Below are 24,343 nucleotides of genomic sequence, written 5' to 3' on the forward strand. Positions count from 1 at the left end.
TTTTTTAATTGGTTTAGGAATACATTAAAAAGCTTATGTGGATCCTCATGATGTGGTAGTCAGAGTCACAGTCACTACATGGCAGTCACTGCCTGTATAAGTGCGTGAGTGACTAAGAAACACCATTAAATCAGCCACCCCTGTGTAAGCAATGGTCTCAGTCTGGCCACCCCTATGAAAATTGTCTGGCTCCGCCACTGGACAGAGAAAATCATCTGCGCCACAAACATCAGTGAAAGTGAAAGTAAACTTTCAGCAACTCTGGGAATTATGACTCTTTTCAGAGAGCCGGTTCTCATGGCTCGGCTCTTTCGGCTCCCAAGTGGCTCCTTAAATGTATAATGTAAAATTTAGGGCTGGGCAAGTTAACGCGTTATTATCGCGTTTACGCATTAATTGACAAATGCCGACAATTATTTTATCGCGCATTATCGCGTTTTTATAATTATTATTTTTATAGTCCATTACTCACTTGCTCTGAATACACATAGCCTACAGACAAACAATGGGTCACAGGTGAGGTGGGATGTTGATCAGTATTGGCTTAATGGGTGTCATCACGCATCTCAACTAATGAGTGTTTGGGGTGGGCTTAAGATTGCTGCAGTGCTCACATGAACCGGAACAGAAAAGAACTGGCCAGAAAATGGAGAAAGGTACCAAACATTTACATGTGCATTTTCATTTTAAATCTCTTCCAGACGGTGGAGTTGATAGAACCAAAGTGTCACATCCAGCTCCTGAGTCCTGTCCTGTTTTACTTTGAAAATGCTAACCCCCTGTCTTTTTTTTTGTAGATTCACTTCCTGTCCTCCTGTGTTCCCACCTCAGTGATCACCTGCCCTGCCCCTAATGTGCTACACCTGTGCCTCATTGTGTTCCCGCCTTCCTGTGTATTTAAGCCCTGCCCTCTCCTTTGTTCTCTGCCAGATCGTCTTTGTTCAGTCAAGCATTCCAGCATTCTTTCCTAGTGTTATGACCTGGTTTGTTTCTTACGGTTTTTCCCTTTGCCTCGCGACTTTGATACCTCTGCCTGTGTTTGGACTGCCTCCCTGTGTACCGACCCGGTTTGGATTAAAGACCTGTGTTTTGCCTCTCCTACCTGTGTGCTTGAGTCGTGCATTTGAGTCCTCATCAGAGCCCTCACCGTTGTGTCACAAAGTTTCTCATCACCGGAGTAAGAAACTTTGGTTGGTTGGTTTGGCTGGTATCACAAGTATCACAATAAATATTTTAACTGCTACTGTGTAAAGGGAATACCCTGTTAAAAAGCACCTTTGTTTAAAGTGTATGCAAACTAAATGTTATTGCATTTTTGTTCACTTAGCAGTACTTTTAAAATAAAAGTGCCCTATACACTACTTTTTAATTCATTATTGAATTTGAATTTTTCAACAATGCAATTATTCATTCATTCATTTTCTACCGTCAGAGCCTATCCCAGCTGACTATGGGCGAGAGGCAGGGTACACCCTGGACTGGTCGTCAGCCAATCGCAGGGCTGACACTCAAAGACAGACAACCACATACACTCACACCTACGGGCAATTTAGAGTAGCTAATTAACCTAACCCATGCATGTTTTTGGTATTGTGGGAGGAAGCCAGAGTACCTGGAGAGAACCCACGCAGGCACAAGGAGAACATGCAAACTCCACACAGAAGAGCCCAGACTGGGGTTCGAACCTTCTTGCTGTGACGCAACAGTGCTAACCACTGCACCACCGTGCCGCTATACAGTGCGATTAACTGCAATTAATTGCTGAAAAATTATGTGATTAATCGCAATTAAACATTGTTGCCCAGCACTAAAACTTAGTAAAAACAGTTCTATGCAGCTGAATACAATTTTTAAATGCCTCCTTCACATTACCTACTTTTACTTTGATAAAGAACATTTTGCTGACAATGCTACAAACTTTTACTGAAGTAACATCAGCTAACAGTCATGTAAAAGACAGTTTACATGACATTTGTTCATCACACAGGTGACCCAGGTCCAACATGATGCCTGTCAGTCAGAGCAAGGTAAAGAGACTGAAACATATTTAATTAGAAACATGGCAAAGCACATGTTAAGAACTGTCTGGAAACTTGCTTTACTAAGTTTTCATGCTATTTATATTGGGATTTTCACTTGTCCTCTCTCCTTTCAACTCGGTGACAGATGACAATTCATTTGTTGACTGACTTTAAAAACATAACATAATTTACGGACCATGACAACATCCTTGTTTTAAAATTCTAACAAAAAGTGCAGGGAGTTCGCAGGGTTAGCAGCATCTCTTATAAGGTTAACTGAAAATTTAAATAAATAAATAAACAAACAGCTTCCTGAAGTTTTATAAAGTAAATAAAACGAAGTTAAATAAAATTTGCACAGAAATGTGACTCTCAGATCAATTAGTAGTCCCAGTTGAGCAGCACCAGATTGTGGTGTTAAAAGCAGAGTTGTTCAGCGTGCTCTCCAGTGAGACGGCTTCTCTTGCTCTCATAAATTGCAGAGACTTCACTGAAGACTTAAGTCTGTCCATCTGCAATAAGGGTTTGAAAAAAAGAGAGAGAGCTAAAAGTGGGGCCACATACTGACATATGCTCAGCTCATCATGCTTCATTTATTACAGCATGTGTGAAGCCTGTAGTTGATTTTATTATTTAAATGTTTGTAATTGTAATTACAAACATTGTTTTTGTAATTTTAACAACAGGTGATAGCAGGGACCCTGTCATTCAAAACTAGGCTGCTACATTACTAATGATTAATGTTATTATAGCTGAAAACATAGTACAATTGCAATAGGAGAGACTGTTCATCCCTGAACACCATGAACATCCTGCTCCTCTCTACAAGAAATTATCAAAGAAACTATCAAAGACAACTTCAAGTTCAAGCTGCTTTGAGAGGATCTTACTTACCTTTAACATGTTTTTCTATAATTTTCTTTCTAATCTCCTGAGACAACTCCCTCCTTAGCTTTCTGTGGTCCATGTTCAGTGTGGTACACCATGATACCAAACAGCACAGTGACTACTTTTCACCCTTTAAATACGCAAACTGACTGATTACAAGTTTGAAGACACTTGTGATGCTTATTACGGGACACAGCTTAGTTTAACACGTCCCTGTGGTCAAAATTTTTCGATCTTTTCAAATGATGGTACTCCTAGTACCATCATTTCTGTTCAGGCCAGTTTCATTAGTTTTAAATGATTTTTTTAACCACAGTTCAAAAGCAATGTCTGATTTTCATCAGTTAATTTTCAGTATATTTTTTATTTATTATTACTTTTGTCAGTTTCATGTTATTTCAGAGACCATTGTGGCTTTTTCTTTCTTTAACAGAAGGGAACCAACAATTTTGTCCATGTTTGTAACTGTGCTTTGCTGTTTCTTCTCCACCTCCTGTGTTCATGCTAAGCTAAGCTAAATCTGTTAGGGACCTAACTCTGCTCATGTCAGGACTTAAGGGAAGGCAAGGACTAGGACCTAAATGCAAGACCCCACAGACGTAGTCCAAACTAATAATTATTTATTCAAACAAAGTAACAACAGAAAATCACTCACGGAGGAGGAGGAAGACAAACTAACTGGACAAAGTAACAAACAAAAGATCACCCATTAAGGGGAAAAAGGCACTAAAACAAAAGTTACAAAACGTGAACACAAAATCACTCTGACGAGGAAAATGACTAAACAAGAAACAAAACCTAACAAGAAACAAAGTGACAAATTAATACAAAACCTGACTGGGGATACGAAGACGAGAGGCAAGGCGGGGAACGAGACAAGGCAAAGGCAAGAGACAGAAGCATGAGACTAAAGTATGACAACGGCTTGGGACCAAACATGAGACAAAAACGAACTGACACTGGACAAAAGGAAACGCAGACTATATATACACACACAGGTAAGGGGGACAGGTGGAACCAATTAGGGCGGGGCAGACAATCACAAAAGGAGGGAAACAAGACAAAGACAGGAAGTACAACAAGACCAGATACACAAGGGCAGTAATTTCAAAATAAAACAGGAACTATAAACAAAACTTAAACTAGAGTTCCAAAAAAGATCCAAAAACAGCCCCCTTAGGGGCTAGTCATGACAGCTCAGAGTTGATGTCGATATTAATCTTCTCATCGAACTCCTCTGTGAGAATATTGAACACTCAGGTAATATTCATATTACTGCAACTACAGTCACAGATGAATATGTGGATGACAAAAACTTTTGAAAATTGGAGACTTTATTAGACACTGAAACATTATTTAAAAAAAAAGACAGAGCAATACCTTTGATATTAGATATTCCTCTAAAAGACCAGTGCTCCACTTAAATAATTATTTAATTATATAGATCTGCCACTCTGCTATGCAGTGGACATTAGACTGTGCTGTCACACACCGAGTGCTTCATTCCCTAAAGCTTCTCTTGAATTACATCACATGACTTGTTTTACCAAAGAATAGAACATGGTTTCAATAATTGATCACTAGAGGTGATTTTTGGCAGTATGAGTAAAAATAAAATGCTACATGGACTGCACTTCTATAGTACGTTTCTATTCGCATTAACCACTCAGAGGTGTGAACACTACATCATCGGGACCTCTCTGTATCATCGGGACCTCTCTGCCTGCGGTCCAGGACACTGGACACAAACGCTGCCTGTCTCGGGCTCACAACATCATCAGAGACAACTCACACCCACATCACAGACTGTTTTCTCTTCTGGCCTCTGGAAAGAGGTACTGCAGCATCAGAAGCAGAACTACTAGGTTCCACAACTCCTTCATACCACAGGCTATCAGACTCCTGAATGCTCTGTAGCCTTCCAACAGGACACTGACCCACACTTTTTCACATTGAAATTCCTTTTTATCCCACCATGGACACGTGCAATTACTATAATAATCACTATAATATGTATATGTGTGTATATATATATATAATAGCTGTATGTATATATAAATATAATAAATATATATATATTTTTTAAAAGTATATATTTGGAAAGATATAGATATATCTGTGTATATATAAATGTGTATATTCTTACCGTCCTCAACCTCCACTATGCACAATCTCGCTGAAAATACTTACTTTGTTATTTGTAAATACTTTGTGTCTTTTTTTTTTATGTTATTCTTATCCTTATTTTTATGGTAACTTATTTTTCTGTAACTTTTCTACTGCGATCTTCTGAGCTGGTGCAACGAAATCTCGTTCCTAATATGTACCTGACGTAGAAGGAATGACAATAAAGTTCTCTGAATCTTTCCTCCATAGGGAGGAAATCACTGATTGTTTTACTGTCCCTTAACCAAAGAGGGTGAACATGAACACAGCCTGAAACGCTTCATGCAACAGCTGATCCAGCTTTAAGTCCTATGACTCATTCTGGAGATTTACTACAGGACATAATTGTATTGCACTGGAAATGAACTAAAAATCAAGGCTCAAAGCCAAAAGGAGATTTGAACCTAGTGTTCAGTATAAGACACAAGTGGACTCAGTGATAGGTAAATGTAAGAAGGCTGAAACTTTAAAGCACAATAATAAGTAGATGATTGTAGAAGTGGAAACAGTGTGTGCTGGTTAGTTTGCATTGGACTGGGAGATTATTTCTCCTGAGTCTTAAACTATGCTTCTTTGTTTTTGGGCCAAATCTTGAGAGATGATGAAAGTGATTCACACATTGGAAATAAGAAGATTTTACCAACACATCAAACTGTTTCCTGTTCACAGCACTTAAAGTGAAGTCCTCTATCAAGTATCATAATACATCACAGACCTGACCTGATCCAACTCCATCATTTCCATTAGAATTTCTTTAGAAAGGATCTTGTTGCAGACAGTACAGACTTCCTAGAAATCCTTTCCTTTAACACAAACTACAGTGCATCACACCAAAAAAAGTTGAGCAACCCTGAGAATATCTCACAGTCATGATCAGCATTAAAAAAAGAAAACAATATTGTCCATGAATGATAAGCACACAATCAAACCACCGGGCTTATGGGTATGATTACTTGCCGTCACAGTTTCACAAACATTTGGACAAAACATTTCAAAACATTAACTTCTAAACTAAACACTGACATGAACTACTAACATGTACTGACTTACTGAAAACCTTGGAGCTGATCTGGACTTTCCTGTGGTTTCCTCTTGTCCTTGTAACAGCAGTAGCTCCTCCCTTCCTTGTCAATAATTGTGCAGAAATATCTGAGTGCTTCTTTCTTCCTAAATCATGAGCAAGTCCTGTCCAGTCCAACTGTCTCTGCTCCTGTTTGACTTCTGAACTTGTCTCTGGCTGTGTGTCCACTTACTGCAGCCTGTGACATCAGACTGTAGAATGTTGATACATCAAAGGCATCAAAGGACAAACACACACACACACACACACACACGTACTGGTACTTATGTCTTTGTGAGGACACTTGCTGACATAATGCATTCCCTAGCCCTTACCCTAACCCTAACCAAAACCCAATTCTAACCCTGAAACCAAGTCTCAACCCTCAAACAGCAACATGAACACAGATGGAAACACTGCAGAGCTGCTTTGGATGGTTTAACAGGTAGAGATCATCAGATAATGGAATGACCTGATACCTTCATCTGTTTCCATAAACACATGGAGGAAATCTCCCAAACACAAACTTAACCACAATGTGATTCACAGTTAACAAACACACTTGCATGTAAACTCTCACACCAGCATAAAAATAAGTCATTGTTTTAGGATCTGAAGAAGAAGATCCAGGATGAAGGAGATCAGGAGACAGGAGCCCCACAACAGAAGAGAGAGAAATAAAAGAAATACAATTAAAACACAAACTTACAAACAGATGAAGAATCATCTTAAAGTCATTGTAGTAAACAAAGAAAGTTTTGTTTCTGGACCCAGACTGAGAAAATACCAGTAACTGAAAATAATGATGAAAAAAAAGCTTCCTCCTTCCATCCAGCCTGGTTATTTTACAGCTTCTACTCCCAGAACATGATGATATAGTGTCAGCTTTAACTTTCACCATCAGCTTCCTACTTGATTCAGGTGACAGGTGTAACTGTTATCTCAGTGTGATGCAGAGAAGAGACCAACATACAGCAGGACTCTGTGGATTTAAGGTCTAACAGCACAAGAGAAGTTGAACCACTCCTATTGGAGTGGAGAGGCGTGGCTTTCTGCTGGCTGGTGGTTGGCACACCTGCACCTCGTTTTCTGATCGTCACTCCTTTTAAGCCGGAGCTGGGCTTCACTTCGACGCTGGATTGTCTACCTTCAGTGTGAAACCTTCCAGTATTCAGGATCGCTCCTCCAGCCAGTAACTGCCTGCCACGCCACTCTGCCTGCACTCCTTTCAGTCCTGAAAGTTTTTGGACTCGCTTTGTGTTAATCCTTATTAAATCTACTTTTTTTTCACTGCCATCAGCCTGTGGTCTTACCTTACTCACCCCCACCAGTTGCTCAGGCCTCAGTTGCTGAGGAGCCCATGCAGCTTGGTCGGACTAAGCTCTCCCCAGCCGAGAGGCTTCGAAGAATGCAGGGTAAATTGTGTTTGTATTGTGGATTACCTGGTCATCTTCTGGCATCCTGCCCAAAAGCCTCGGCTCACCAATAAATGAGGGAGCTTTGGTGAGCCGAACTCCGTCCCTCTCCCCTTCTCTCGATTCCCCAAAGCAGCTAACTATCCCCGGGACTTTGTTACTGCCTCAATTGACTCTGCCTCTCTCGGTTTTTGTTGACTCGGGAGCTGATGACAATTTTATTGATGCAGTACTAGCCACCCAAGCTAACCTAACCTTCGAGCCTCTAGCTACCCCTAAGATTGTAAACGCTTTGGACGGTAGATTGCTTGCCTCCGTACTTCACCGAACCTCCCCAGTAACCCTGTTGTTGTCAGGTAACCATCGTGAAACTCTCTCTCTGCTTGTTATCACCTCTCCTTCTTACCCCCTGGTGCTTGGTCTCCCCTGGTTAAAGGCCCATAACCCTGACATTGACTGGTCAACCTGTTCTATTACCAGTTGGAGCCCCTTCTGTCACGCTAACTGCCTTCATTCAGCTAGCCCCCCTTCTCCACCACCTGCACCTACCATCTCAGAAATTCCAGACCTCTCCTCAGTTCCCTCTGACTACCATGACCTGGCTCCTGTTTTCAGCAAAGCTAAGGCCACTTCCCTGCCCCCACATCGGCCCTATGACTGCCCCATTGACCTCCTCCCTGGTGCCTCTCTCCCTACCAGCAGACTACATCCTCATCTTCTCTCGCTCCCTTCCCGAACACATTCAACACGTCCGTCAAGTTCTCCAACGCCTACAGGAAAACCAACTCTTCGTGAAACCAGAGAAGTGTGAATTCCATGTCCCCAAAGTCAGCTTCTTAGGCTTCATCATCGCTCCTGGACAACTTCATCCTGACCCCTCTAAAATAAAAGCTGTAGAAAACTGGCCCACTCCCTCCACTCGTAAGAAACTACAACAGTTCTTAGGTTTTGCCAACTTTTATCGCAGGTTCATTCGCAATTACAGTAAGGTAGCAGCGCCCCTCACTAGCCTAACCTCTACTGCCAAGCCTTTCCTCTGGACCCCTGAGGCTGAAACTGCTTTCACTCTGCTGAAGTCTCCATTCACTAGTGCTCCCATCCTCTCCAACCCTGATCCCTCACTTCAGTTCATTGTTGAGGTGGATGCTTCTGAGACGGGTGTTGGAGCAGTCCTCTCCCAACGCAGTCCAGAGGATCAGAAGATTCATCCCTGTGCTTTCTTCTCACGTCGCTTAACTCCCGCTGAGAGAAATTATGATGTGGGGAACCGTGAGCTTTTGGCAGTAGTTCTGGCAATCCAAGAATGGCGACACTGGCTGGAGGGAGCTGAGCAACCATTTCTGGTCTGGACAGATCATAAAAACTTACCTACCTGCGCTCTGCGAAGCGACTCAACTCTCGTCAAGCCCGTTGGGCCCTGTTCCTGAGCAGGTTTGAGTTCACTCTCACCTACCGTCCTGGCTCACATAATACCAAGCCCGATGCCCTCTCCCGGCAATTTTCCCCACACACCTCACCTTTTGAGACAACCAATATCCTTCCTCCCTCATGCATAGTTGGAGCTGCATTGTGGGACATCGAAACCCGGGTCAAAGAGGCCCTTAAAGATCACCCAGCACCCAACAACTGCCCCAAGAATCGACTGTTTGTCCCCGAAAACCTTTGCCCTCTCGTGCTCCAGTGGATACACACCTCCAAATTCAGCTGTCACCCTGGCATTCGTCGGACCCTCCTCCTTCTGCAGCAACGCTTCTGGTGGCCGGGGATGGCTCGTGACACCCAGGAATATGTCAATGCCTGCTCTGTCTGTGCCCGTGGCAAATCCTCTCACCGTGCCCCAGCTGGTCTCCTCAAACCCCTACCTATTCCTCACCGTCCTTGGTCTCATATTGCAGTGGACTTCGTCTCTGGTCTCCCATCTTCCCAAGGTAACACAGTCATCCTAACTGTAGTTGATCGTTTTTCTAAGAGTGTCCATTTCATTCCCCTTCCCAAGCTCCCCTCTGCACTGGAAACGGCTAACCTGCTGACTGGACACGTCTTCCGCCTCCATGGTCTACCCACAGACATAGTGTCAGACCGAGGACCCCAATTCACCTCTCAGTTTGGACGGCTTTTTGTAAAGCACTTGGTGCCACCCCCAGTTTATCCTCTGGTTACCATCCCCAGTCCAACGGCCAGACAGAGAGGGCCAACCAGAGCCTGGAGACCGCTCTCTGCTGCGTTGTTGCACGCAACCCTTCCTCCTGGAGCATGCAGCTAGCCTGGGTGGAATACGCTCACAACTCTCTCTCAAACTCCTCTACAGGTATGTCCCCATTTATGGCTGCTAACGGCTTTCAACCTCCCCTTTTCCCCAGTCAGGAGGAGGACACAGCTGTTCCCTCCGTTCAGGCCCACCTCCGCAGATGCCATGGAGTCTGGCGCGCCGTCAGAGCAGCCTTGGTTCGTGAATCCACTCGCAGCCAAAGGTTGGCCAACAGACTACGCCGCCCGGCACCCGACTTTCAGCCAGGTCAGAAGGTGTGGCTCTCTTCCCGTGATCTTCCCCTGCAGGTTCCATCCCGCAAGCTGGCTCCTCGTTTCATCGGACCATATGTCATTGAGAAGATCGTCAACTCCTCTTCTGTTCGTCTCAAGCTACCCCCCTCCTTGCGGATCCACCCAACCTTTCACGTCTCCCTCCTCAAACCATTCACCTCTAGTGACCTTTGCCTGCCCTCCGACTCCCCTCCTCCCCCCCGGCTCATCGATGGACACCCGGCATACTTGGTGAAGGAGGTACTGGACGTTCGGCGCCGGGGTCGAGGCTACCAATATCTGGTGGATTGGGAGGAGTATGGGCCTGAGGAGCGCTCATGGATCTCTCGCAAGCTCATTTTGGATGATGTACTGTTGAGAGACTTTTATGTTAAACATCCTGATAAGCCTGGTCGGACGCCAGGAGGCGTCCGTTAGAGCAGGGGTACTGTTATGTTATGAGGGTTTTGTGTTGCTTGTGCTTGGTGTGTTTTCCCTCTGCCTTCTGTGGGAGGGTCTTTTCTATTGGAGTGGAGAGGCGTGGCTTTCTGCTGGCTGGTGGTTGGCACACCTGCACCTCGTTTCCTGATCGTCACTCCTTTTAAGCCGGAGCTGGGCTTCACTTCGACGCTGGATTGTCTACCTTCAGTGTGAAACCCTCCAGTATTCAGGATCGCTCCTCCAGCCAGTAACTGCCTGCCACGCCACTCTGCCTGCACTCCTTTCAGTCCTGAAAGTTTTTGGACTCGCTTTGTGTTAATCCTTATTAAATCTACTTTTTTTTCACTGCCATCAGCCTGTGGTCTGCTTCTGGGTCCTCTAGAAAACACTCTGACCAAACTCATACCTAACACAGGTATGTTACACATACAAGGAATTTGACGTGGTGTTGTTGGTGCAAGTTTGAACAAGAAAAGAAAGTTTTAATACTAAAATAAGAGAAAGAGGAAGTACTAAGTGGAAGTCTGTACAAATAATAACAATATAATGTGCAATGTTGCAAAGTGGATGTAGTGCAGAGGTAATAATGCCTTATAGGAGCGTTAATATAACGCATACAGTACAGAGCTGAATTATGTTAATGTAACATAGTCTGTATTGGGAAAATGAGGGTCTGTGCTGTTTGGGGGGGAAGGGGGTGGGGAGCTGTGTTGATGAGGGTGGCGGCAGAGGGAAAGAAACTGTTCCTGTGACGTGAGGTTTTGGTCTTGATGGACCGCAGCCTCCTGCCGGAGGGAAGTGTCTCAAAGAGTTTGTGACCAGGGTGGGAGGGATCAGCTGCAATCTTACCTGCACGCCTCAGGGTCCTGGAGGCGTACAGGTCCTGGAGAGATGGCAGATTGCAGCCAATCACCTTCTCAGCAGAGTGGATGATACGCTGCAGCCTTCCTTTGTCCTTGGCAGTGGCAGCAGCGTACCAGATGGTGATGGAGGAGGTGAGGATGGACTCGATGATGGAGGTGTAGAAGTGCACCATCATTGACCTCGGCAGGTTGAACTTCTTCAGCTACCGGAGGAAGTACATCCTCTGGTGGGCTTTTTTGGTGAGGGAGCTGATGTTCAGCTCCCATTTGAGGTCCTGGGTGATGAGGGTTCCCAGGAAGGTGAAGGACTCCACCCTGATGACTGAGGAGTCACTCAGGAGGATGGGGGCAGGAGGGGCTGGGTTCTTCCTAAAATCTACCACCATCTCCACTGTCTTCGCTGTGTTCAGCTCCAGGTTGTTTTTGGAGCATCAGGACACCAGTTGGTCAATCTCCCACCTGTATGCAGACTCATCCCCGTCAGAGATGAGACCAATGAGGGTTGTGTCGTCAGCAAACTTCAGCAGCTTGACAGACTGGTGACTGGAGGTACAGCTGTTGGTGTACAGGGAGAAGAGTAAAGGAGAAAGAACGCAGCCTTGAGGGGAACCGGTGTTGATGGTCCGGGAATCAGAAATGTGCTTTCCCAGCTTCACATGCTGCCTCCTGTCTGACAAGAAGTCTGTGATACATCAAAGTCCAGACATGATGATCTTCAGAAATATTTCTGCCCCATTTTCAGAAATAGTCAAATCTGTTTTTGACCTGCAAAGTCAAGAATGAGTGTAGGAAAGAATCAATGAAATAAATCACACTTTGTATAAGAAAGCTATTGATTTGATTTGATATCTATAATACTGTACTACCTACAATATTATAGATAATAATATAGATAATATAGCAAAACATAAACTGAGAGGATTTTTCATGTTGTGACTTTTTATTTATTTATTTTTTTACACTTTTCCGCCATGCTAAATGTAAATCTTCCCCTTCCCACAGTGCCTTGTGTGTTCTCTGCCAACTTGTCCCCCAGCCTCTTTTAATGGAGCGTTCAGTCAGATCCTCTGTTTGCACTGAAACAAACATTACAAAGGCTCAGTGGACAAACACACACAGAGATGGTGCAGTCTAACATTTATATGTCTAACAGGATGTTATACAGTTTGCCTGAACTCGGCTTGAAATTACCTATAAATAGCCTGCTATGCATCTCTTAGGGTGGCAACTTCTACAAATCATAACATGAACATAGGAGTCTATTCTTCACTGAAACTATCTTGGAAAAACAAAAAGCAAATCATAAAGCATAGTGTGACCTACATGTCTACATGGCTGGACTCCTGCTGCTATCACCTGGGCTTCCTCTTCACCAGCTGGAAAACCATCAGGTTGGAAAACTTCTCTGGATAAGAGCATCTTCTCTGCAGCTGAGATATGTTGTGACTTTGCTGCTGCTGAGGAAATAGAGAGATGGTATTTTTTATATACGACTGCAAAATGAGGTTGGACCAGTTAAACCTGAAGAGAAAGGATGAAAAGGTTAGAAGACGGGCCGCCATCTAACAGTGAAAACACAAAGCTGAAATATAATTTCACTGATCCTCAGATAAATAATCTGCAGTTTCTTTGCATTTTTCCACACGACTATATTCTCATCTAGAAACACAATATCTACAGAGCCACTTCTGAAGATTTGTGCTTACACTTTCACATTCTTGACACTGCACACAAAACAATGAAACATAAAGGTGTTAGCATACCATCATGCTTCACCATGCTCTTCCATGTTCACCATGGTGGACGCTTCCCTCATCTCATTGTCATCTTTGAATGTTGTTCATCTTTGCTGTCATCTTTGGGCTGTCTCAACCTGGAGCTGATTCTCATCTCTGCTGTCATTTTGGGTCTCGTCTGGGATTTTTTTTTTCTTTTGTCTCTTGCAATATTGGAGTCAGTTGCAGACTGAAGGTTTTTTGTGTCTTCCACATCAGGATGAAAACTTTGTTTCCTTCATCCATCTGGTCTAATGTCTCTTTGCAGCCTGGGTTTGTTTCTCATCTTGTGACTCATCTTTAGGCTCCTCTGAGGTCGTTTTATTCATTTGGGGTTTTGGAATCTAATGAGTCTGATGTTGTGACCTGATGTGTGATGTGTTGTTGTTGCAGCGCAGCGCAGCACAACACAACAGAACACAATAGTATCAAAGCACAACATGGCATAACACAACTCGGCACAGCACAACACATCACAACACATGACAAAGCACAACGCAGGGCAGCAAAGCACAACACCACACATTATGGTACAAAACATAACACAACACAGCATCAGGTCACAACATAACACCTCAAAACTGTGCTGTGCAGTCTTATGTGTTGTGATGTGCCAAGGAGAACATCACAACACAATGCAGTGCAGAAAGAAAAACAGAACACAAAACAGCACAGCACAGCACAGCGTAGCTCATCTGTTTGAGATGTGCTACACAACACAACACATCATGGCACAACTCGGCACGGCACAACACATCACAACACATGGCAAAGCACAACGCAGGGCAGCACAACACATCAAGCCAACACAACACAACAAAACACATTATGGTACAACGGTACAAAACATAACACAACACAGCATATCACAACACAAAGCATGAGGTCACAACATAACACATCACAACTGTACTGTGCAGTCTTGTGTTGTGATGTGCCAAAAAGAACATGACAACACCTCACAACACATAACAAAATACAATGCAGAACAGAAAAAAAACAACACAACACAGCTTGGCACAGTACGACATATCACAACACAACACATCACAACATAATGCATCACAACTGTGCTGTGTTGTGTTATCTTGTGTTGCGCTGTGCTGCATTGTGTTGTGTCGTAATGAGTTGTCTCTGTTGTTGTCCACAACATAGCACATCAGTTTGTGATGTACTACACAACAAAACACAACACGGAAAAACACATTGCATTGCAGCGCAGCACAACACAACACAACATGACACAACGCATCACAACACATCACAGCACAGTTGTGATGCATTATGATGTGACCTGGGGTCGATTTCATGAAGGAGGTTCAACAAACTCTGAGTATGAGTGTTAACCCTGAGTTGACAAACCCTGAGATGAAAAACTCTGAGTTTCCTGTTTCAACACAGCTGATTCACATTAGTTTTGTCAACTCTGAGTATGTTGACTCCGAGTCAAGCGCGTGCACCACGACTATAAATAAGCCATCATCAATGGAGCCCCGATTCCTTGATTCACCATGGAAGCGGGATCAAAACGAAAGCGCTCAACATTTTTTTCACCCCTGGAGCTTGAAATTTTGATGGAGGCATACGGTAAATATGAGCATATTTTCCGGAAAAAAAGCAACACAGTGGCAGTAGCAAAAGATAGAGAAAACGCATGGGAAAAAATCACTGCTCGAGTCAATGCGTAAGTTTTGTTTTTAATCACTCATAAAATATTGCATGCAAAAAATGCTGTTGGCCCCCTGTTCATGCAGGTGCAACCCAGGGGGCGAAAAACGGACTTGGAGGCAGTTGAAAATGAAATATAAAAATATAATTCAATCAGGTGAGTTGGAAATATAACATGCCTGGTTTTATCTCACTTTGGTAACATTTGATATGTCTATTTCAATTTAATTGTAATTCAATTTTTATTGATATTTTTAATTTATTTATTGAATACTGTAACAGCTCTCTCAGTCCTGCATGATGTTTTCACACATTCTGCCCCCTGTAATGTTTCATTAATTAATGTGGTGAAGTTAACATTTGACTCCTGCCTAGCCAACAGAAAGAGGGCAGAGGCCCGTAAAACAGGTGGAGGACCTGCACCACCACCTCTAACAGAGGCAGAGGAGAGGGCCCTTAGCCAAACAACAGCAAGGCCCATGGCTGAGGGAATCCCAGGGGGCAGCTCATCTGAACCAGTCAGCCCTGAGGACACAAGTGCCTTCATAATATGTAACAAGTCCACACTTCTATATTGTTGTTTTTTTTTTATGAAGCCTCTTTTATACGCAAAAGCTGTTTGTTCCTGAATCCAATAGATTCTGAGGGAAGTCTCCACCTATTGGAGCCTCATGTGGCCCAACTCCAGCCTGTTGTAAGTAGCTCAACACACCATAACCCCATAACCAATAGTGGTATAAAGTTCACAAAATGAAATGCTTGACTTCAAAGGATGACGAACATGAAGATGAGGACACTGTGTCTGCTGTCACAGACAGGCCCTCAGAGGTATCATATTAGATCAGCATTACATTGTATGGATTTATATTGACATGGAAGCTAACATATTCATCCTTTTTTAACAGAGCATAACTGGACAGCATGAAGAGGGTCCATCAACTTCTGCAGAACAAATGAATACAGTGAGAGTTTCAGTGAACAACAGAGTTTAATTCTGTATAATTGACTGTGTTGAACAATATTCTTGTGGATTTCCAGTTACCAGTCAAGGAGTTATACAAAATCCATCTACTTAAACAAATCGAAAAAACGGACAAGGAAATGTTATACCTGGACCGCCAGATCCAAAAGGCAGATCTGGAAATCGAGATACTTAAACACAAGCTGGAGGTGTGTGTGTAGTCAGAGGTAAATTTAATGTATTATTAGAGCAATATGAAAAACTAACAGAAAAATGTTCTCTTTGTCTCTGTCTGTCTGTAGGATATAAGGAAGACTAAATAAAATGAACGTGTGACAGTGTGGTATTCTGTGTGGCTGTAATTTAACATGGAAAATGGTTGTTGCAGATCAGATCTCTGATTGCCCTTCCATCCTGATTTTCTGGGAGCTGGATGGGGTCCTCCTCAGGGTCTTCTATTTGTAGGGCAGGGTGTTGCTCTCCTCTAATAGTTGTAATATTATGGAGAATAACACATGCCACAATTATGTCACAGGCTCTCTCAGGGCTTACTCTGAGATGACGTAAGCACTGTAAACGGGCTTTCAACAGGCCTATAGTCATCTCTACCCTGGCTCTCGTCCTGCAGTGTGCCACATTGAAGTGCTGCTGGGGTCCTGGTTGAGGGTCTGGGTAAGGGGTTATAAGATTTCATTGGCAGGGGTAACCCCTGTCACCCAGAAGGAAGCCATGAATCTCTCCTGCAAGTGAAGTCACATTTTTTACTTCTGATATTTTTCTCAGAAAAATTAGACAAAGATCTTTGTGGTGACAAACAGCAATGTTTCAGACCACTTACCACGTTCCAGTCTATTGCTTATTGTAGACTCTCTATATATGCGGGAGTCATGCACAGACCCGGGCCACTTGGCTTCCACATTTGTGATAATGTGTGCTGCATCACAAATGATCTTGACAGTACAGAAAATGAGACAAGTTAGTTGCAATATTTGTGCTCTGACATTTAAAAGTAGTAGTCAATGTATGTACCTGCACATTGATGCTATGGAAGGACTTCCTATTCACATAATCTCCTTCATTTTCTGAAGGAGCAGTGATAGGAATGGGGGTGCCATCAATGCAGCCAATCACATTGGGAAGTCCTAAAAGACATTCAAATTATTGCTCCCAGAGGTCACAGCAACATGTTATTGACAGAAAAGTTATTAATCATTTAAAATTATTTACCTGCAATCCCATGGAACTCTTCTTTGATGGCTCTCACAGGTTTGTGTCAGGGAAAAACAACAAAAACTGATAAAAACCGCTTCAGAGCGAGGCACACCTTTCTTATAGCCCTGCAAACGGTTGCTTTGCTTATGTGTTCTGCATCGCCGATATTATAAAGAAAACTTCCATTTGCAAAAAAACGTAGAGCAATGCAAAGTATTTGTTCAGTGGTGAGTGCACGTCCACGGTGGGTGATGTGAGTGATGAGAGGGCGGATGAGGTTGTGAATGTATTGCAGTGACTGTAACGAAAAACGATAACGTTCAAATAAAAAGTCGGGAGGATATGAAAACGTATCCAAACGTGGACGGAAAATCCTCGCCCGACGCAATCGCAGTTCTCTGCGAATCAGTCTTGCTTCTTCATCAATCGGGTCTTCCAGAAAGGGACATGCCATTTTAAGCAGGTTCTATGGAGACTCAATTATAAGGAAACGGTTCAGCTTTTATGTACTCCAGGGGAGGAGTCAGAAACAAACTCTGGGTTTCTGGAATAAAACCTGCTCCCGACCAGGTTATGTTAACAGACTAAGTTACCGTGGTAACAGACTCCGAGTACGAGTTACCTCGCTTTATGAAATGGGCTTAACTTACTCCTTGACTTACCCCTATCTCGGGGTTAATTTACCTCCCTTATTGAAACGGTTAACTCTGGGTTTCCCTCATTTCAGGCTTAACATACTCAGAGTTTCCACATAACCTGCTTCGTGAAATCGACCCATGGTGTGAAACTGTTTGGAGCTGCTCATGTTTTCTTCTCTGACATGTCAGTTTTTTAGAACAGCCTGCTCCAGACAGACATACGTCATTCACCATGTCACACTCCTTCCATTTCATAGTGATTGGTTTAACTGTTCTTCAAGGGAAGTTCAGTGACTTGGAAATTCTCTTGTATCCAGCCACTGATTTCTGCTTTTCAATCCCATTTTCTCAGAGACACTCAGTGTTGTTCGGTCTTCATGGTGGAGAGTTTCTCTGCTCACTCACCAAAAGCTGGATCCTCCAGATGCAGGTGTATTTATACTACAATCACCTGAAAGCCCTTGGCTGCACACAGGTGATCTCCATTTATCTAATTATGGGACTTTCAAACCAACTGGCTTCACCACTGATGATTTAGATGTGTCCTGAATGTTTTGTGTTTTATATTAATAATGAATTCAGATCACATTATTGAGATCTGTTTAACTTTTTCATTAAAGGGACTTTTTTCTGTTTGCGAGTGTTAAAAGAAATTAAATGAAATCAAATTCCCTTTGATTCAATGTTATGATGTTGTACAACATTGAATCAAAGGGAATTTAATTTAATTTCCAAGCAGGTGAAACACCTGCACTTTAAATCAACAGCGACACAATGACAAACATTTAACAGAAAAAAGAAGAAGAAAAGTATTAATCCATTTAGATAAGAAATTATATATTTTAGTGACACTTTCCAAAGTAAGCGAGTTGTTCTCTCTCACACACTCCTTCTCTCTCTGTTCTGGCCTCTTAAATAAAGCTTGATAAGCAGTGGCACTTATTTCTATGGTAATTCACCAAAGAAACACATCACACATACTTAGGTCATGAAGCTGGAAATCAGATTTCTGGCCATGAACAGGGTTCAGTAAACTAGACTTTATGTCTGGTTCAGTGTAGCTGCCTGACAAACTCTCCACTTGTTAAATGAAGTGATTCAGTTACACTGACATTAAACAGCTGTGAGCTTCAGCCAGTGGGATGTGAAGAGGAAGCAGCAGATGAAACACTGCTCTTAGGGCGAGTGACATACAGTGGCTACAGGAAGTATTCAGACCCCTTCAGTTTTTGCAGACTTCACTGTTGTAGATTTCATTTTAAATAGATAAAATTAAAATCACCATTTTGTTAATCAGTCAGTATAGATTGAAAATGGGCCTGATTCACATTTGGTTAATTATCTATTTGAAATTTATTTGCTTTTGTCACTTAACAATCGGATGAAAAAATACAGCACAGAAACTTCTCTCTTCACCGTCTTTTAGTGGAGAGCGTGGTACAAAGTCATGTTAGGAGCCGACAGTCTCTCCCTCCTTCCTCGTGTTTCTGGGAGAACCTCCCTAGTTTTTCTAGTTTGTCCCCTGTTTGTCTGTGTTCTTGTCTGTGTGTGTGTAGGCCTGGGTGTGGTTGACTTACTTTGGGTTTCCCTCCAGAGCTCCTGCTCACCTGTCTGCAATCACCTCATCAGCCACACCCTCAGCCTGCAGTGTATTAACACCACTTCTTCTCTCCACACCATGTTGTCAGTTCACAGTAGTGTTAATACTCCTGTTAATGAAAATGTTTGATGTGAGCAGGTGGATAAAGCTCAGTGTTGATTAAACTGAAGAATGATGAACTGGCTATAAAACTAAGTGACTGACTAATAACCAGAGATTACAACATCGTGAAGAAATATTTCAGTGTGACAATAAAAACAAGAGCCATGGACATCGATATCTGCCTTTTTCCAAAGAACTCAGTCTTTACTACAACAGTGTGTCACAGAAACACACTCTGCTGCACAGCACAGTCTAATCCACTGCACTGCTTTCTCCAGCAGACAAACAGAGACTCTTCCAGCTGAGAGGTGACAGAAAGGAGGGAGCTGTTAAACCTGCTGAACTGTGACAGAGAACTGAACTGACCCTCCTCTTTGTCCACTACAATAAATCCATTCTGTTGGAGGAAAACCTTCATTCCACACATCAAATGTGTGTTTTCATCAAGAGACACAAACAAGTTACTGTCCACACCTCCAGTCTCTCAGATGAGGAAAAACATTGCTGAAAGGATTTTGTCAAACACAGATTTGCCATCAAACAACTGAAGGAAAAAAGTGACTTTTAAATGTAGAAACTTCATCAGGATTAATGTTGTGTGAGTGTTTTAACCCACTTTACAGTGTGAGCTTGATAAGAGACTTCTTTCACAGCTTCTGCTGTTAAACTAATGTGGATGTTAACTCATTTTCTGATAATATCTTCATTTAAAACACAATCACATGAGCTGCAGCCAAACCACAGGCTCCCAGACTCATCACTCTGCCTCCATAAAGGCTCTAATCTAGTCACACACTGCTTCAGTCAAAGAGAGAGAAACAAATAAATAAAACAATTAGAAAAAAGATGAAATACAAGAGAGGAGCAGATATAGAACACAAGTGTAAACATAAAATACTACGTTACCTAAAAACCTGTCTGAACAGATGGATTTGTATCTGCTTTGTGAAAGAGTCCACAGAGTCCACACACCTCAGACTTACTGGGAGATTATTCCAAAGTTTAGAGGCTGCAAACTGGAAAGCACAATCTTCCTGAGTCTTAAAACATGTCCGAGGTACATTTAGAAAGTCCTGACCTAAGAGATCAGCTCATGGTGTGGGGGTGCAGAAGGAGAGATCCTTCCAGTGGTTACAAAAGGAAGGTCATTGAATGTCTCCAAAAATGACAACAAGATGGAGTAATTGACCGACCTCAGTACCTCCGCCTCTACCCTCAGGATACCATTCCATGCCTATATGGACTCCCCAAAGTCCATAAGGAAGGGACACCACTCAGACCTATTGTTAGCAGCATCAATTCAGTAACCTACAATATCGCTAAGCATGTAGCCAACATCTTAGCCCCCCTGGTTGGAAACACACCACATCATGTTCACAACTCATTAGACTTTGTGAACAAAATCAAAGGTTTGAAAATGGCACAAGAAGAAACCATGGTGTCATATGACGTGACCTCCTTATTCACTTGCATTCCAACTAAGGAGGCGGTGGAAACGGTGAGGAATCACTTGAAACAAGATAACACACTACATGACAGAACCAATCTCACACCAGACCAGATCTGCCAGTTACTGGATTTGTGCCTCAACTCCACATATTTCCAGTTTAACAACCAATTTTACAGACAAAAACACGGCTGTGCTATGGGCTCACCAGTGTCCCCCATTGTGGCTAATCTATACATGGAAATGGTAGAACAAAAGGCCCTTAACTCATTCAAAGGTACACCTCCAAGTCACTGGTTTAGGTATGTGGATGACACATGGGTAAAAATCAAAACCCAAGATTTACAAGCTTTCACTGAACACATCAACTCTGTGGACAAAAACATCAAATTCACAAGAGAAGATGTCAAAGATAACCACCTACCATTCCTGGACTGTGACGTTCACCTTGTTGAGGACAGAAGCCTCCACATTGGGGTATACAGGAAACCCACACACACCGATCAATATCTACTTTTTGACTCACATCATCCACTGGAGCACAAAGTGGGAGTTATCAGAACCTTGCAACACAGGGCTGACAACATACCAACCTCCACTCGGGCCCAAGCAGAAGAACATAAGCATATAAAGGGAGCTCTGAAAACTTGTGGCTATCCGAGTTGGTCTTTTGGCAAAACCACACGCTCTGGAAAGAATACCAACAGGGAGGATGCTGAGAAAATGGAAGATAAACGCAAAAACATTGTCATTCCATACGTGTCTGGGGTCTCAGAGAAACTCAGGAGGATTTTTAACAAACACCAAATTCCTGTATGTTTCAAACCCAGTAACACCCTCAGACAGAAACTGGTACACCCCAAAGACAAGATACCACACAATCATAAAAGCAACCTAATATATGCGGTCAAATGCAGTGAGGAATGCAAGGACCTATATATTGGGGAAACTAAACAACCTTTGAACAAACGCATGGCCCAACACAGAAGGGCTAACTCCTCGGGTCCAGTCTCAGCTGTCTACTCACATCTAAAGGAAAAAGCACACTCCTTTGAAGACAGCAATGTCAAAATCCTGGACAGGGAGGACAGATGGTTTGAGAGAGGGGTCAAAGAAGCCATCTATGTGAAAGTGGAAAAACCATCACTAAACAGAGGAGGGGGTCTGCGACACCACCTATCCCCCATTTACAATGTAGCCCTTTCATGTGTACCCAGAAGAGTAAACAACTGAACCTCAGACGACTCGCAATGAGCGTCATCCACCAGGGACTCACCTGACCCTAAAGACTGTCGTTCACATGAGACACAAACTAGGTCACATGAGCCTGACGACTGTCGTTCACTGGGGACCACAACAATGGTCAGGTGAAACCAGTACTTTCACAGGTACTTTGGTGGACCCACCTACAACAGGTTAAATACCTGGGTCTTACTCCACTTTCTTGGTCAGACTAGTGCGGACTAGATAGACCGATACGTACGAACTGATGAAGCCCCTTGGATAAGAGGCGAAACGTCTTCCCTGACAAACATATGTCCAGTTGCCTTCGATTCAATTTTCTAAGAGAGTTGATCTGAGCTTCTACTAAAGCACTGCCAACTCACTGATAACTACAATCAATATTCTTACAACTTTTCCCCAGTTAAGCAGGAAAAGTTTGGTTTGTATTATCAGTAACATAACACAGCTCTGATATGGCTGTAATTGATCAGTAAACTGTGACATAAGGCTGATATCCCAAAGTACAAACAAGAGCACAGGAGTGAGACTAAACTCCAAACTGTAGAGACTGAGGTAGAAGCTGCAAAAGTCCTGAGAGCTGAAAACAGAGAGACGTTTTAGAACAGAGCTTTCTCTCTAATCTTCAGCATAGATACACAAGTTTAGCTACTGAAGACACAGCTAAGGAGAGGAGAATGTTAAGAGTTGGCAATGGCCGGCTGTGTTACCAAGCCGGGTCACAGCAGCAGTGCAGCCATCCCCTACTACCCTGGAACATTGTGTTCCCAGAATGCAGGTTTACTTGTGGTTCCTAAAGTCTCCAATAGAGAGAATGGGAGGCAGAGCCCTCAGATATCAGGCTCCTCTACAGTGGAACCATCTACTAGTTTGGGTCTTGGAGGCAGACGCCCTCTCCATGTTTAAGAGGAGGCTTCAAACTTTCCCTTTTGATGAACCTTATAGTCAGAGCTGAGTAAGGCTTTCCTGAATGAGCCACTAGTTATGCTGCTATAGGTCTACACTGCTGGAAGACTTCACATGATGCACTGATTTCCTCTCTCCTCCTCTCCCTCTCCATCTGTACACATTCATATCCCATTAATGTATGTTACTAACTGCAGAGTCTGGATCTGTGGCTGCAGGAAAACTACTGTTCCACATGCAAAGCACTGGTGGTTGATCTTCAACATAAATGATAAAAAAGACTTGGAGGACGCCTGTTTCAACTATATAAGTCAGACTGCTGAAGCCTCATGTTTGCTTCTTTTGAACTTTGGACGTCCCTTTTACACAGGACATGGACTGTGGATTTTATGCTCCATCATTTAGGAGGATCCAAAGCAACAACCACAAATGATTTCAATTTACATAAAAGCCTGTGAATGTTTTTGAACATTTGACGTTTAAAAGATAAACTTGAAAAAATAGGCACCTTTCCTTTAACACAAACCATAATGCTTTGAAGACAAAAATGGAAACCTACACTGACAATATGAAAATCTCACAGATATAATCAGCATAAATAAACTGAACATGTACTGAAACCTTTGGGCTGAAGTTCTTGTGTGATTAGACATCAGGCCAATTTAACAGACACATCCCACTGAACTGAAACACTGACATCAACTAAAAAAGGTTTTGACTTACTGAAAACCTTGGAGGTGATCTGGACTTTCCTGTAGTTTCCTCTTGTCCTTGTAACAGCAGTAGCTCCTCCCTTCCTTGTCAATAACTGTGCAGAAATATCTGAGTGCTTCTTTCTTCCTAAATCATGAGCAAGTCCTGTCCAGTCCAACTGTTTCTGCTCCTGTTTGACTTCTGAACTTGTCTCTGGCTGTGTGTCCACTTACTGCAGCCTCTGACATCAGACTGTAGAACAGGGGTGTCCAAACTGTTCCACAAAGGGCCGCTGTGGCTGCAGGTTTTTGTTCCAACCAATGAAGAGCACACAGTTTGACCAATCAACTGTCTGAAGACTGAGATCAGTTGATTAAATGACTCAAGTCTGGTGTGCTGCTGCTTGGTTGGAACAAAAACCTGCAGCCACACCGGCCCTTTGTGGAATAGTTTGGACACGTCTGCTGTAGAATGTTGATACATCAAAGGCATCAATCTTTGGGCATCTCTCTCTCTCTCTCTCTCTCTCTCTCTCTCTCTCTCTCTCTCTCTCTCTCTCACTCACTCACTCACTCACTCACACACACACACACACACACACACACACACACACATTGTTGTCTTAATATAGTTATGAGGACACATCATAACTAAAAGCCTAACATTAACCAAAACATAACCCATACTAATGATATTCAATCTTCTCAAAAATACCAAATGAATTA

General features: G+C 42.9%; 1 long non-coding RNA gene and 1 pseudogene across 1 annotated transcript; one reads left to right on the forward strand and one right to left on the reverse strand.

Moving 5' to 3' along the window:
* The first annotated feature begins 14,794 nt into the window (after window positions 1–14,794).
* Window positions 14,795–15,287, forward strand: LOC121195375. The gene is made up of 3 exons (XR_005895470.1): window positions 14,795–14,833; window positions 14,904–14,974; window positions 15,193–15,287. It is a non-coding gene; the product is annotated as an uncharacterized LOC121195375 (long non-coding RNA).
* Window positions 15,288–16,141: 854 nt separating this feature from the next.
* Window positions 16,142–17,445, reverse strand: LOC121195754 (annotated as a pseudogene).
* Window positions 17,446–24,343: the final 6,898 nt, after the last annotated feature.

This window comes from Toxotes jaculatrix, chromosome 16, assembly GCF_017976425.1.
Source record: "Toxotes jaculatrix isolate fToxJac2 chromosome 16, fToxJac2.pri, whole genome shotgun sequence".
NCBI lineage: Eukaryota > Metazoa > Chordata > Actinopteri > Toxotidae > Toxotes > Toxotes jaculatrix.